Raw genomic sequence first — 13,704 nt, 5'->3', positions numbered from 1 at the left:
TTATAGTTATGAATTTTTGATATCATGTCGGACCGCACAAGGCGCACATCGGGGTAAAAACGTTCCGCCATGAGCAAGTACAAGACATCTCCAACAAAGTCACAGGCAACTTCTTCACCAAACAAACAACACAAATGGACAGACTGACAATTTTGTGGGTTTCGCTGCCGCAAAAAGTTGACTTCGGCCTAGCTAAAAATGATTGTGGTGATTACAGTAGGGTGTTATTGTGTTCTAATATTGTTTCGTCGAAGAAACTGGACTTTTTTTGTTGTCGTCTGTCATACTATATTATTATGCGAGCCAATCAATATGCACACACCATTCATGTTTTGAGTGCAAGACTGCAAGCTAACACCGTTTTGCGATCATAGTCACCGTTGGCGTAATATGCTGACCTTTAAGTTTATCGAGGCGAACTATTCCATAGTTCAGATCCCAGAATCCCGCCTGCTCACAAGTTTTCCCAAAATCTCACAACGAAGGAACCAAAATATTTCCCACCGAGCATGTGCGAACAATGAGAGGCTGCAAATAGGGTTTATCTACAATATATAGCACCAAGACGTCCTCACAACCACCTTCACCCGCTTACGCAAATGCGCATTTGGTCACGCGGCGATGGTGAAAGCTTCCAAACGAGGAGGCGAGCGGCTCATCGGGCGCAATTACGACCACTCTGCTTTCGTGACCTGTGCAGCCTGCAGAGCAGCGGCGGGTTCTATCAGTCAACACTGTGGCACTTAGCCCCGACACTGCCAAACACTCTAATACGATACAATCATACAAAATAGGGTCATTCCACTCTTGTACACGATGAGATGCACCTATCTGGGGCGATTTATGACCAAACGTTGGTTTCCTTGCAGTGGGAGAGACGCTATCAGTTGGTGTCGGTAACGTTCCACGAGGGCTGGTCTGCCGGCCTCCCGACAGACCCCGCAGACGAACAAAGAAAGGACAATACATTAGGTACGGCAGTGTTTTGCGCTTGCGTTTTCTGAGATGAAATGAAATGTTCTTACTTTGTGTGTGTGGGTGTGGTTTTTTTTTTTTGGTTTCAATTGAGAACAATGATGAGAGATAATCGTGTTTGCGGTATGGAACAAATGAAACCGTTTCAGGGACAGTGCTAACTACAGTGGACAGCTGATCATGTGGTCAGGTTGCAGGGTGCATGGAAGGGTTAAACTCGTATCTCAAGACACCACCGTCATGTCTTTGAAGCAACCGTTGCCGATTTCCAGACCGCGCGTGTGCTCACATTCTAGGCTACCTCGTGAATGTAACCGTGACATGATTCTTTTGGTTTAAAATAGCCCAGGGCTAGGTCTCAGACGAGGAGCAAGTCCTCATTTAGTGCTCCACTTACTACGAGTGTGTCTTTTGTACCTCTAAAAATATTTTAATACGCTTTTTTTTTTTTTTTAATCACAGAGATGCTTAGAAAGGTGACAAAGAATTCCACAGAGGCAAAAAAGGTGAGAGGAAACACAATAAGAGCTCATCGTGTTCTTACCGGCGAAATGTGCCAAGTTGAAGGCGAGTCGCTTGTTTTGTCTACTGAAGAGCCGTAATCCTTCATCATGAACAGATACTCAATAGTCCCGGCGAGTAATTTTAAGATTAAACGAGCGACGGTTTATTTTGCGGGACCGCTTCTGCCGCCTGTCATTGAATTGTCGCGTATCTGTAGTCCAACATGAACAGGGGAACATGGAAAGTCAGTTAAGCCTGATTCACAGCGTCATTAAAGTGCAAAATAGGATTCACGTTGGACTTCACCCTTTGCAAAAACACCGAAGCTTCCGATTATTCAAAGCAGATGTCATTATTTTTTTGAAATACAAATAGTGGCATTTCATTTCAAGCAAAAAATTAAAAAACGGATTCAAGACAAAATACTACTGTGGTGATTAGCAATTAGGAGATGTGGAGCAGTTGAATTGACTCGGCGACGAGTCGGGTTAGCTTGTACGTGTGTGTGCGTGTGTGTGTGTGTGTGTGTGTGAGAGAGAAACTGAAGCTCTGAGTCAAACGGAAGCTGGAAGCACACTGTGTTTGCACAGGAGATCTCAACAGTAGCTTTAGTTATCATGAATAACGGAAAAGTCCTGTAAATGCTATAGACAGGATGTGACAAGCAGTCACTGAGCACACACACACACACACACACGTGTGTCATACTACTTTCCAAGCACCCTTCCCCCCCATCTGTTCTGACTTTATAATAGTGAACACCGATCATAGCTTACATGAAATATACATCAAGCATACACGGCCCACACTCTCCGGATCCAATCTTCAAACGTACGAAGTCAGTCAAAGACCTCCCCAGAGACTGCTGAGGATCTGCAAAATTCCCACGGGGAGGAAAGTATGCATGTCTTTTCTTATCCTTTCCGAAAGTGCTGTTGTTTTTGCACTGGCTTGTGGATTGGGTTTTTGAAGCATACTGATCTGATTACAACACTGGGTCAGCTTACGTAATGTGTACGATTGGCTGCGTATGGCGCCGTCTCTCTTTCTCACTCCCTCGGTTTGTAGGTCACATTCAGAAAAAAAAAATAATAGTTCGTCACTGAACTAAGGTTTAATTCCTGCATAGATATTTGGAGCATCTCACAATTTTCATCACTTTGTATCCGTGCATCAGATGTCATTTTTAGTTATAGTCTACAAATATTGCATTTAACCTTTGGTGGAAATATAGTTAATTTTCTGCTTAGTCCAGCGGCTCAAAGATAACAGATGGAGAGCTGTCTGCCATATGGGTATGAAAAAAGTGCAACCTCCAATATTTGAACACCCAAGTTGGCTATTGTGACACGACTGAATTTAAAGTCGCATAAAAGCGAAGAGCACAAAAACAACCGTTCTGTCCAATAGCCATAATAGCTGGGTGGGGAGGAAAAAAAATGCTTGTCTTGGTTGTGACTGAGTAGAAAAGGCACTTGTTAGCAGGCACGGCTCATAATTAAGGGGGGATTTACAAGATTGATGCCTTAATGGGCGTGATCTGTCATTTGCATCAAAAAGGCCTCGCCTTGAGAAATTGATGCGGTGAAGAGCGTGCGAGAAGAAATGAGATTTATTTTCATCCAACGAAACAGAGATACACCTTCATGTTCCTCACATTCGGAGCCATGATACGCTGTGTTCCCTCATTATCAAAAGTACATGCATCCGCGAGCCTCCAATTTTCTCCGCCTTGTCGGGTCTGACTCAGTCTGTTCTGTGCTGACTAACAGGTTCATTTAGCCAAGGTGGCTATAACCCTTGCACCTACAAAGTGGGGGTCGCTCAGGTGAACATCTTATATAATAAGTATTATAAGTCCATGGAAAGTGTTTGGTTGTTGTTTTTAATACCTAATAGTTACTTTGCTAACAGACACAGTTACCGTATTTTCCGCACTATAAGGCGCACCTAAAAGCATTCGGTTTTCTCAAAAGGCGACAATGCGCCTTATAATCCAATATATATGGATCAATATTCTGATTTCTTGGACGTAGTATTTTAAAAGTTCTGTTAAGCGCTTTGTTACAGCTGCAGCGGTTGTGAAAGTGTGATATAAATAAAGCTGGATTGTATTGTACTCCTTTAGCGTAGCTCCATCTAGTGGATGGATAACACAACCGCAGCCACTATTGGCGCTTCTATTCTGTGCGCCTTATCGTGCAGTGCGCCTTATATAATGAACAGTTTTAAAATAAGATTCTCATTGAAGGTGCACCTTATACTCCAAAGCGCCTTATGGTGCAGAAAATACGGTAAGTGACTTACGGGAGACAATAATTCGGTGTGTGGATCTCAGAGGTGTCACGAGGTAGTTTCGTTCAAAGTGGATTTGGGAAGTCGCGAGCAGAAACATCTGCCTCTCGACGACAATCCTTCCCGAGTGCTCCGTGTACACAATTAGAACTGCTGGAGTTAGTTTAGTTCTCTACGCTTGACTAAATGAATGAACTCCGCCTGTGTCACACTGCTGCTATACTGTCAGGCTAAGGCGTGCGCACCAGACAGGCAGCGCAATGGAGCAAATTTTGACAGTTACAGTTTGGTTGCGAGGGTGTGGTGAATAACGAGACAAGGGGACGCTCAGCGAGTCGCGTCTCTATACACCGCAGTAAAACTATGTCGAACTCTCGCCCCCTCTCTCAAAGGTACAGAACCTCGGTGACCGTCTCTCGGTTGCGGGTCACCGCATCGTTTTCTTTCTAGTCTTTTAATCTTTGAAATGTGAAATGTTTTCCCACAAGCCCAACCAAAAACGTGAGCGTTTTTCAAATACCTTTGGTATTCCGACAATACTTGCAATAACTTATCATAGAATGTCAGGCTTAATATTTTCTTTTTTTTTTTTCTGTCATTAGGTCCCTCAATAATTACCCCTCTAACTGCCTTGAACTGTTAATTGTTTCACTTCTGGTGAAGTGAAAATAAAAATGTTGATGTGCTAATTAGTATGCACAGTGTGATTTCGGTCCCTTATTGCCGAAATACAACATTAATTCATTTACATGATACACAGAATATAAATTCCAATTGCTTGTTTGTTTGTTTGTTTTCCTCAGGTTTGATTTATTCTCCTGCCAGACTCAAACTGATGTAGCGTTGAAAAAAAAAGAAGAAAAAAAAAAAGGTTCCCCTCAGGGCTGCACAATCGGACCAAAGTAATCATCTTCACCAGCCTGCCTCCTCTAGAGATGTAAAGTATTCAAATACTTCCCTTTTCACATTTTCAGTCACCTACGCGATATGAAGCAGGTTATGCCGCAGTTGATCGGCATTAGCATGACGTATACGATTTCCTCATCGACTTTCAAATGACTTTATTGGGATTGCTTTCCCCCCTCTGTAGTCTCATAATCCGTATAATTAATTCTTGTTTAGTGTTTGTCTCTGACTTTGACTCTGTTCTCAAACTGTCCCTGTCCTTTCTCTGCTCTGCCATGTGCAAACATTTCTGCCCGGCAATCCCGAAAGCTGTTTTCCTCATAAAAGAAGCTCGCTATTGTTTATTAAGGTTTTCACCTTTTTTTTTTCCATTTGTTTAAGAGATTTCCGTAAAAACTCTTAAGGCGACCACAATGCAATCCGTGGGACACCGTACTGTATACATTTTTCGGTTTTCAAATAATTGCTCCCATAAAAAATAATAAAGATGGAAATGATCTCTTCCCGGGTCAAACTGTGGCCATCATCATAAAATCACACCCATGATGGGCAATAACTCTGTCCAGTCAGGTTATCTCAGGATTTCAAAAGGCAAATGAGGGGGAGTGGCTTCCGCGTTACATTCTTCTCAACCCAAGTAGGCGGAATAAAACCCAGAGATGTGGTAATTACAACAATTATTTCTTTTACTTTATCACGGCCCGACACATATAGCATACTTAATGCGCCGCATCCTGGCGAGATCTAATAGCAGGGGTAAAGCGCAACGCTGTCGGCGCAAATGATAGCCGTGGCAGTATAATATGCGCAATAAAGCAGCGAGGGTGCTACGATATACGCCCTTGAGCAAAGACGCCAACTAACGCCTGCTGACACAAAGTGACAATCTTCACTTTGTAAAAAAAATCAGTCACTTGCCCTAAAACAATGTATGCTTACAGACAATTAACATGAAATTGAAAATGGATGTACGGATGAAGAAACTTATGATTGACCCTTTGAGGGACAGCGGTTACTACTGTACGCTTATGTTAAATTATTATTTTCATTTTATATTTGAGCATTATATTCATTTATGTGATAGTTACCTAAATTATATTCTGTTTAATAATTGTTGAAACATTCTTATGTTGCTTGCGTCTGATTGGCTGAAGAGAAGCAGGAAGTGTTTTCGCTACCGGAAGGTAACGTTGGAAAAAAAGAAAAGCTGCGTTTAAAAGATTCCATCTCTCCTTTTGCCCATTCTTAAAGTAGAGCTACCCAATAAAAACCTACGAACCCTTTAACTTACACGACAGTGGACAGCATACCATGTTATCATTTGATGGTTTTGCTCTTGTTTTAAATATCGTTTACCTTCTAAATGCGACCCACATCAAGTCATGCGCGTTTATTATGAACAGAAACCGGACACAAAGGATACAGAAAGAAAAAGTACCTGCTGCCCCACTGTTGACCTCTCTGTCGTCAGTCGGCGTTGTCAGCTCCGCCCCCCTCACTTAGCTGCAGTGCTGCGTGTCCGCGGCGGAGTGAGCAAAGGATTTTCCAAAAAAAAAAAAAAAAAAAATCGTCCCAAGACTCACTTCTGACGACTGGTGCTTCGATCACAGGCAGAGACTAGAAATGAAAATAAAAAGGAGGAGGTTAACGCTTTCCTGCACCCTGTAACCTGATAACATGATAAGACGTCCACTGTGGTGACCGCTGTTAGGGTTAAATCTGGAATATCAAAAGAAATGCCTTCTGTATTTCGTAAGGGAAAATGGCAACACTCACAGATATATTTAAAGTCACGGTTCAACTTCTTTTCTTTAATGCATGCACTGTAAAAGAAGAATTCATGCTTTTGTGGTAATTTTTTTGGCCCAGATGAGATTTGGCAACACGATTGGGTGACAATCAATCAATTAATGCGAGTGCTGCTGTGAGCCAAATTTAACACAGACATTTTTTTTCCCCATATTATAATTCCAACCCACATTTGAACCGTGCAACATAGCTCTGCCATCTCCGAAAATATGCTATTTGAACCGATTTGTTATGTCATCATTATCAACAGCAAAAATATTCAAAAATCGCTTCGGTGGAAGATTAGCGTTAAGACCATGGACTGAAAAAAAAGACGCCATGGCATTGATCTGATGTCACACCCAATACCTAAAACCCCCAACCCAGATTTGAAGTGAGTCTATCGGACTTGCACGCTGACCATGACACCAAAGAATTGACTTAAATGACGACGTACACTTTCCAGAGTTAGAATTCAATACAGAGATTACTGCAATGTGTCAATCATGACTGACGAGGGGCACAGAAGTCTAAAAGGTAAGCTATGCCCTCATATAACTGCTGTTTCTATATGACGGGCTACATTCAGGACATTCCGGAGGACACCTGTCACCGCACACCTCAAGCATGCGGCCCATCTATGAATAATGTGTCCAAATTGCTGTCAGAGAAGCTGACGTGCAGCCGCATTCCCCCTCTGCCTCTCCTCATCCTTCGGCGTTTTCACTCTGCGGCCCCAACTTGCACACAGACTCACAAAAGAAAATCAGTTAGCGAGACCCAAAGAGAGCAGACTGTGACATCCCATTATCAGCATTAATAGTGGATTGATCCTGCTGCTCCTTTTGCAAGTTAAATGGGAGGGAAAGCTTCAGCGTACACACGGGTGGACGTGCGAGCGGCCACGCTGAAGAATGCTGCCCTGTATGTGCTCCACAAGCTGCTAGGAAGGGCTGTTAATGACATGATACGGCGATTTACGACTCATACATACACGACCGAGACACTCTCATCACCACAACCGAAAAACTCTCTCACACGCTACGAGAATAGTTTCTAACACACATTGAGATCTGTTCTTTTCATACGCTGAAAAAAACGTGGTTCCAACGTGTGTGGCAGTAGCGTGTATGAGAAGAAAGAGCATTTCAGTATGAGAACATTTAAGTCGCATGAGAGCATTGCCGTAGTGTGTATGACAGTATTTGGGGAGAGAGTATGAGCTATTCAATATTGTGGGAATAAGAGTGTGTTTCAGTAGTGCACATGGGTGGGGACAAAAAAAAAAAAAAATGTATGAGAGCATTTAAGCATTATGAGAAATGTATCAAGGTGTATATGAGAGTGTTTCAATAGTTTGAATGTGAGCATTTTAGTCGAATGAGAGAACGAGAGTGGTGTGTATGAGGACATCAAAGTAGCATGAGAAATGTAAAAAAAAAAAAAAAAAAAAGTATATGAGTGCAATCCAGCAGAATGATAGAATAAGACTAGTGCGTGTGAGAGCAAATCTGCATTGCGTATGAGTGTTTCAGTAGTGTACATAAGTGGGAAAAAATGTCCGTATTAGAGCGCTTCCGAAGTGTGTATAAGAGCATTTGTTTCTATGAGCAAAAAAAAAAAATAATAATAATAATACTGTGTATGAGAGCATTTCAGTTGTGAATGTGAAAAGTCATCCTGAACGGTCCCCTCATACATAAACTGCCGCCAAACTCCAGCCCGACGCAAACAGTCTCGACACGCAAGCAGACTTTCAAGCTAACTATGGAGACAGATTAGACGGAGCGATGTCAAGTTCAAGAATACGATGCTGGTTCTATTTTTTTATTTTTGTTCATGTTTTTGGGCACAGCTTTGCAGAAGAATGTATGTGCGGGATTGCTCAACGGCGCGTTCGTTGCGTTCACTTTGCAACATGAGTGACACTTCCCGTGGTGAATTGTGACAATTACAATGACTCTCAAATCGAGTATTCAGTTTGCATTAGTTGACTAGCAATGTCAGGAGCTCCGGCGGGACTGAAGTCAAAGTCACCTCATTTTGTTCATTACAAAGGAGAATTAACTGCAATATCGTTGACACGGGCGCTAACACGCACGCACTTAGTGTTGTGTTTTCCCACCGAGGTAATATCTTATTTAAAGTGACACATTAGAGTCAAGGCTTCACAGTAGTAATCACGGCGATGGAATGTGATGGGGTTTTATTTTGTTGTGTTTTTTGTGATGTGGAAATAACGTATCACGCATGAACTGAGACGCAGCGAGAAACTGATCCGATTCCGTCGTGTGTGTTTCGAAAGGGCGTGGAAGTGTTTTAAGGCTGCTCTGAGGATGAAGTGCAGCGAGCGGCAACAAAGAAATGATTAAGTACAAATGCTCATGGTTAGATTTATTTACAATATTCACTTTTGCTATTCCTTTACCGTTCAAGCGGCGAGCCCTGAATCAACTGGAATGGGTTATTAGTATTAGCCGAAAAACACATCTCGGTCCAGAAAATGAAAAATCCAATTTGACCATGAAGCGTGTTATTCCCGATAAGATTCAATGAATTTGCGTAGTTTAAGCTAGCAGACCGTGGACCTTAGCCGTAGGCTAATGAGTGGAGGCTAACCCTGATTGCTACCTTAATAGACTCATATCAGTGCAAGGGTAGCGATACAAAGTGAAGTTGCAACGCTAGATTATTATGCCCGATAATGTAGCGACAACAGCTGTGTGCCAATGACAACTTTATTTGAACCCTTTCAGGGACAGCGGTTACTACAGTGGGCAGCTTATCATGTTATCAGGCTACAAGGTGCATGAAAGGGTTAAATATATATATATATATATATATATATATATATATTACAAACGCCGGGACAGTTTTCGTTTCTGCAGTTGCATGATTTTGTTTTTTTTGGTCATCTCGTTATATCCGTGTGTAAAAGAAGCTTTGGGCTTCTCTTTACGGCGCGCATAAAAGCTGAAAACATCTGTGACCTGCCAACATGCATTTCCAGGAGGCTTTGAGCCTTTGTTATTATTGTCAGGTTTTACGAGGTTACACCTGTGTTGCTATTCACAGTGGGTGCCTCCCCCCCCCCCCCCTCTCTCTCTCTCTCATATTGCTGCATTAAAATGAGCAGCTGTCGAAACAATGAGATGGATTGGAAGCAGATGAGTCAAAGTAATTGTCCGCACGGAAGCAAGGTGTGTTTAGGGGTCTTCACGAGAATGCAAAGCAAGCGCTTGGCTGCAAGACTGGGAACAGAGTTGAAAACCGAGATACTTTGCGAGCATGTCAGAGTGACATCAAAGTTGTCCCTTGGGAAGTCGACTGTGGAAGTCCTGCAGTATTTCATCCATAGGGTAATGGTTTTAATGCCCGAAGTGAAGCGGTTTTCGCCGGCCAAGAGGGTGAACATACTGGGCATCCATGATGGATTTGATGATTGTGAAAGGAGGGACAATCTCTTGTAAACAATTGCACTTTTTTAAAAAAAATATAACCTTGTAATTGAATACAGACTCTGGTGAAATTATGACTGCCGCTTTGATGTAGTACCTTTAGCCTGTTCTAAGGGAAACACTTCTCTTGACATGTGAACCGTGCCATTTGTGTAATAATCCAAATCAAAATTCTGAAATATTGAGTGGGTTTTGTTGATGCTTTTGTTAACCGACGCAGTCGCCACTCAGACCATACAGCGATTTACGCTCGTCCGTTTCGGCGACGGAGGCAGACTGGCAAAAGGCAGCTTTCGTCGCTACTTGCGATGAGCGAAAGGACTCTACCGATGGCCTCGAGTCAAAAAAGACAAATATATAAATCTCAAATGGGCCACAGAGTGACTGATTAAATATTCAGCATGCTAAAACAAGGATGACACGCAATCCAAAAATGGCAACCAAATGGAAATATGCAAAAGCGCCTTCATATGCAAAGGGTTCATAATTTACTCCGAGACGACAGTCCTTCCTGCATAAATATCTCTTCTGTTCCAATAAGAGCCCGTTTGTTTGTGGTTTTCTACCCTCTTGCTTTCTGATGGTCTGTCATCACTCAGCTTGACGAAACGACTGCGCTTTTTCGACAGGGCCTTTCCTCATGTCCATACTTCAGCACAATAAGCGACACGGCGACAAGCCTGCGTACTCTGTAAATCATTCGTAACGGCGCTTTGGAAATGTTTTGCCAAAGATGACGATGATCAGTTTCAACTCATGTCAAGGCGGGATTTTCGATTCTACTCCATGCGATCTCAATTAATGCTCCGTTTGGATGCTGTGGCCGACAAGTGGATCGTCTTTTATCCTTCTTTATAATTGCCTCAGATGATATGCCGTATTTACATTTTTAATTTCAAAGGGTGGAAGAAAAAAAAAAGAGAATATATCTTGAACATGAGAAAGTCTTGACCCCTTCCATGATTAGCATCTTAGCATGAGAGCACTTCTGTAATTAGCCCAACACGTTGGAGATTCTGCAAGTCACACTCCTTGTATGTCCATGCGCGCTTTTGACCACGGATAATGTTCTTCGGAATGATCATAACATGACCTTGCAAATAACCCGCCTTTGCTCAAAGAGTTCCGAATGGACAAAGGCGCGACATGCGACTAGCGCGACATGAAATATAATCCTCCAGAGGACACTGTGTCTGCTGGACTGTCTGGACCGACTGTCCTAAATACGTTGCTTAAAGTGTTATCGCGCCGCCACATACATGTTATGTGCAAACGCATCAATGGCGTTTCCCGTTACGGGTTAGCATTAGGCCGGCGGACTTTAAAGCAACGTGAGCTTGCTCGTGTTAAAATAACACAACTTGTAATTGTCTTAGTTTAGTGTCCAGCTTAACAGTAAACTTTAACTAGAAGCGGCATTAAAGAGCTTGGGTGGTCTCGGATTGTTTTCCCGAAGCACAACGGCTGCTCGTCGTGAAGTGAGCGGAGTTGAGATCACTGCTGCTGCTAACGCGAATGTCTCCAATTTTTATGCCGGCAATTCAGATACGATCAATTGTCCTAATGACAGCTTGTAACTCAAAAGTTCCCATAAGACGGCTCACTCGTATCTCAAGGCACCCATTTATTTGCATGAAAAAAGAAGCGAGAGTTGCAAACCCCAATTCCGATTGAAGGTGGGTCTTTGTGTCAAATTTTCCATTTAAAAAAAACAAACAAAAAAAAACCAGGATGATTCACAATACATTTTTCGCCTTTTTTTTTCCAATTGGACGAACAAACAACGACATGAGCAAATAGTCCCACGCTTTGAAAAAAAAACAAAACACGTTTCTCAAGGTCTGCTCCACAAGTCACTCATGTCGAGCTCAGGGAAGCAAAGCCACCAAACGTTCTTAAATCATTTAAAAGAAAAACACCCCGTCGGGTAAATCATGGAGTGACAAAGGAGGCGCGGATTTTCGAGCGCGAAGCAGGCAGGTGAGATCTTGGCAGGTATGCCCAACGCGCCGAGCGGGGAGCCCACATCTGGCAGATGCGTCACCGCTGGTTAGATAACAACGCTTAAGGCTGAATCAAGTCTCAATAAGACACTGAGTCATTATTGCGCCGAGTGAGGATTTTTTCCTGGCATTTAGGACTCAAAAGCGTTCAGCTTCCTGTTTGGGGCGCTGTCAGAGAGGAAAGATTGGGAAGCGGAGGACAGCGAAATGAGCTTCTAATGAATGGCATCCATCTCACTCGCCTTCCCGTCTGTCTTTCCATCCCCGTTCGACCGAGCCGCATGTGTGCTTAGTACCGTTGGGCAAAGAATGCCAGCGAGACGGTAAGGAGGTAAGAGAACAAAAACCTCTCTTCGAATGCAGCGCAACATCCAAAGTGGAAAGTTGCTCTCATTTGACAAATCATGAACCTTTCGAAGCAGCTCAGGGCAATGTTTACATGAGATTTCGAACTGTCAAATGAAAGTAAAACTGCTCACATTATGACAGAATGGAAGTTGTTTGAAAAGCATTCCGCTCATTTTTTTTTTCTGTCGGTTAGACCACAATAAATGATTTTAAAATGCTATTTTGGGAATTGGGCAGCTTACCAAACATGCCAACAAATATTCCACCAGCATTTCTATTGCTCTAAGCAACCCCTGTAGCATTCTTTTTTTTTTTTAAATTTAAATTGGCTGTTTCACGTAAACCTAACAGATCACACATTTAATATTAAAATTAGGCTCAGTCCCGTGGCCTGTTTGTGGCCATTTTGCATTTAAGATCCGAGACAAAAGTTGAAATGCGAACACTTTTGGCAAAATTTCCATTGCACGTTTTTTTTTTTGGGGGTTTTTTTTGCGCTCCATACGAAATTGGAAAGAACAAATGCTGGCGGCCCATTGGACAAATGCAGTAGTCGGCATTTGGGCCTCACAGATGTCAGGTTGTCATCCAGGCTCGTTACTTGTTGATAGTTTTCTTTTGATTGGCTGGCGACCGACAAACACACTAAAACAAACAAAACATGACCAGACCAACACTGGGGCTCCAGTGAAGACACGAGCAGGCTTATTTCTTGTATATTGTGCTTTTTTTGCCAAACACACTAATGAACATTTTCCGAATAACAGCGGCGACTCGAGGATCTCTGCACAAGAGATGACCTCTCGACCGAAAAGATTTGTAGCATAATAGACACGGCGAATTCGAGACGGGCTATGCTGTTTGACGCCGACGCGAAAAGGCCGAGCGCGGTCATTGGGGGTCAGAGGTGCTTCGACAATGTTTTCATTCAGTGCGCACATGCCCATTCGGCTCGCTTGTGTGTATTTATTTATTTTTTTAATGTCTCATATTTGATTTCTTTTGGACACCGCGGAAGCTTCGCGACTTAATGGCTTCTCTTTCTATATCGGCTTTAACAGCAACCTGCAGGCAGGTGAATCAGACCGATGAAGAAGTGAGAAAGAGCTGTGAAAAGATGAAGACCCTGACATGAGGAACTACCGAGGGGAAAATCAAATTCACCTGAATGTGCGCTCGCTGTTGTGCATTCATGCGCGAGTTTCTTTTCAAATTAGTCTGCTGAATCACGAGTCTGACCTACGAGGGAAGCTCACAGCGGGCATCATATTAACAGCTAAACACGTCCACCGCCGGATGTACGGCTGCTCGCTCGGGCCACGGCGGTGCAATGCATGCAAAGAAATACCTGCTCGACAATGAGGACACAAGCAGAGGCCAGCAGCAGCATTTCGAATGAACAGACAGACACACACACACACACAATG

General features: G+C 42.9%; 1 protein-coding gene across 1 annotated transcript in view; it reads right to left on the bottom strand.

The window, feature by feature from the left end:
- elfn2b (extracellular leucine-rich repeat and fibronectin type III domain containing 2b) overlaps positions 1-13,704 on the bottom strand; it is a 41,539-nt gene that overhangs the window by 19,733 nt on the left and 8,102 nt on the right. Inside the window, exon 2 of the mRNA XM_086133878.1 lies at positions 6,119-6,297. The gene's annotated coding sequence lies outside the window, so the exon portion shown is untranslated. The remainder of the gene's footprint in view (positions 1-6,118; positions 6,298-13,704) is intronic.

The sequence above is a fragment of the Hippocampus guttulatus genome, chromosome 16 (assembly GCF_054856545.1).
Source record: "Hippocampus guttulatus isolate MCC_2025c chromosome 16, RoL_Hgut_1.0, whole genome shotgun sequence".
In the NCBI taxonomy this organism is placed as follows: domain Eukaryota; kingdom Metazoa; phylum Chordata; class Actinopteri; order Syngnathiformes; family Syngnathidae; genus Hippocampus; species Hippocampus guttulatus.
Note: the sequence above shows the minus strand (reverse complement) of the source record. Positions and strands in the feature narration are given on the sequence as shown.